Raw genomic sequence first — 3,010 nt, forward strand, 5'->3', positions numbered from 1 at the left:
ATCCCTAGATCCTTAATCACATATGCGAACCTCTTCTGCCATGTAAGGTGACATTCACAAACCCCAGGGATTAGGAAGCAATCATCTTTAGGGGGCCATTATTCTGCCGACCATGGTATCAGAGTCTTGTTTCCTTGCCTCTTAGATTCCCCAGGAGCAGGGATCCTACTGGTCTTTGGGCAACAGCTTGTGCCAACTTTGTCCCAGGCAGCACCCTGGACCCTCCTCCCAAGACACTAAGGAGAGGCCTGCAGGGCTAGGTAGGAACTGCTTGGTCTCCCCTCCTGGGGTTTAGCCCAGTGACCAGCACAGAGACTTCAGACCCTGGGCTGGGTGTGTTGAAGGCTGGCAGTGGGTTTCAGCTGCTGGCAGGAGTGTGGTGATAAACCAACTTTCAGGGGGAAAAGCTCTGATCTGTACTGTGTGCCAAGGTGTAAATACCCCCACTGTGGCCAATGTCATGCTACTAGTGCAACGTGACTGCAGGTGGCTTTGGGACAAGACAAGTATCGTCATGAGCTGTCAGAGTGGCTACCGCCCACCACTGCCTACTGGGACACCAATGCTGGCCAAGGTCCAGCTGCAGAGACACAACTGAAATGTGTCGTCAAAGCCACGGACCCCAAGTGAGTGATGGGTGTTTGGACACAAAGCCATACAGCTTCAGAGAACAGAGCAAGCCATGCCTGGGGAGTGTCTTATCCAAGGGGGCTGATGAGCATTTACATCGTGGGTCTGGCCTATTTAAAAGGGCAGACTTATTGTGCTGACTATTATTTAGACCCCAAAACTACTCCTCTGAACCTGTGGGCTCTCCATAGCTCCTTTCTGAGGATGGGAATGGAGTTGAATCAGGGGCATCTTTGAGATGCTATATTAGTTTGCTCGGGCTGCCATAACAAAGGACCATGGACCGGGTAGCTTAAACAACCAAAATTCATTGTCTCACAGTTCTGGAAGTTGGAAGTCCAAGATCAAGGTGTGGGCAGGGTTGGTTTCTCTTGAGGCCTCTCTCCTAGGCTTACAGATAGCCGCCTTCTTGCTGTGTGCTCACATGGTCTTTCATCTGTGTGCACACGTCTGTGTCCTAATCTGTTCTTCTTATAGGAACACCAGTCAAATTGCATTAGGGTTCACCCTAACAACTTCATTTTAACTTATTTACCTCTTTAAATGCCCTATCTCCAAATTCAATCACATACTAAGGTACTGGAGGTTAGGACTTCAACGTATGGATTTGGGGAGGACCGTAATAGATGCTTACAATAGGCTTGATGTTGTGACTACACACAAGTCAATCTGAGGCTGCCCCACCAGCCCCTTCTTCCCACATCCTTGTTATTTCTGCAGCTCCTTTTAATTGGGCTTCACCCCTTCCCCTTCCCTCCCCTCTGAGAATCAAAGCAAAGGGTGGCCCTAGGAGGGGCCCATATCTGATGTAACCGAGCCTGGCGTGTGTCTCTGAAGCTAGATTAGAACCAGATGCTTTTTCAAGTTTGTGATATGGTTTGGAATCGAGAGACCGCAAACAAAGAGGTCTGTCCATGGGTGGGGCTGGTGGGGGGGACCATGGTGAGAATTTGCAGACGTGTTGTCAGCGTGTTAGGATGTAGCAGTCGACAGCAGGAAGCCATTGCCTTTGGTTTTGCCATTTCTTCTGTTACTGGACACCAGGGCAGGGGCCTGGGTTCCTCTTTGAGCAGGAAGAGCCTTGGAGCCAGATCTGAGCCTCAGTTTCCAAACACGAAAATGGGCCAGTGCAGACCCACTATGCCTTATCCAAAACCTCAGGGTCAAATGTGTTTCAGAAGTCAAAATATTTTTTATTTTAGAAAGATGATACAGTACATCTGTTGCACAGGGCTCCCAGCAGGGTCTAGGATTGCATTCCATAATCTAATACTGATAGCCCTGCAGCAAAGTGGATGAATAGCCCCATGATGTAGGATGCATAAGGACTACAAATGGCCTCACATCGGCCCCACTCGGATTTTACAGCCAAATGACTAAGGAGAAAACATTGTATTTAAAGAGCTTTATGGATTTCAGAATTGAAAAGTGATTTTAAACCTGTAATGTACATTTTAGAGGACTGCTTAGAGATTCAGTGAAAAATGGCAGTGAGGAGAGGGGAGTTCACATAATACTTGCTAGAAGAAAACAAAGGAAGCCTCTCTGTGCAGCCACTATGGAAAACAGTACAGAGATTCCTCCAAAAATTAAAGCTCCCATATGATCCAGTAATTCCACTTCTGGGTATAAAACCAAAGGAAATGAAAACAGGATACCAAAGAAATATCTGCACTCCCATGTTCATTACAGGATTATTTAGAGTTGCCAAGATGTGAAAACAACCTAAGTATCCATCAACGGATAAATAGATAAAGAAGTGGTGTATATATACAATGGAATATCATTCATGAAAAAGAAGGAAATCCTGCCATTTGTGACAACATGGATGCACCTTGAGGGCACTATGCTAAGTAAAATAAGCCAGATAGAGACAAATACTGCAAGTTATCACTTATAGCTAAAAAAAAAAAAAAAAGATTTCTGTCCACACTACACGGCTTCCAGGATCCTATTTCCCTGACCAGGGATTGAACCTGGGCCCACAGCACTGAAAGCACAGAGTACTAACCACTGGACCACCAGGGAACTCCCTTAAAAAAAATACTGAAAAAAAAGTCACACTCATAGAGACAGAGTAGAAAAGTGGTTGGGGGCTGGGGGCAGAGGGCAAATAAGGAGAGATGGGTAAAAGGGTACAAACCGTCACCTATAATATGAATAAGTTCTGAGGATCTAATATATGACATGGTGATTATACCTGATAACACTGGACTGTATAATTAAAATTTGCTAAGAGAGTAGAACTTAAATGTTCTCAATATGAGGTGATAGGTGTGTTAATTAACTGGATATTGGGAATCCTTTCACAATATATATGTGTATCAAATCACCACGATGTACACTTTTTTTTTTTTTTTTTTTTTTTTTTTTTTTTTTG

The sequence above is a fragment of the Lipotes vexillifer genome, unplaced genomic scaffold, assembly GCF_000442215.2.
Source record: "Lipotes vexillifer unplaced genomic scaffold, Lipotes_vexillifer_v1.1 scaffold12, whole genome shotgun sequence".
NCBI lineage: Eukaryota > Metazoa > Chordata > Mammalia > Artiodactyla > Lipotidae > Lipotes > Lipotes vexillifer.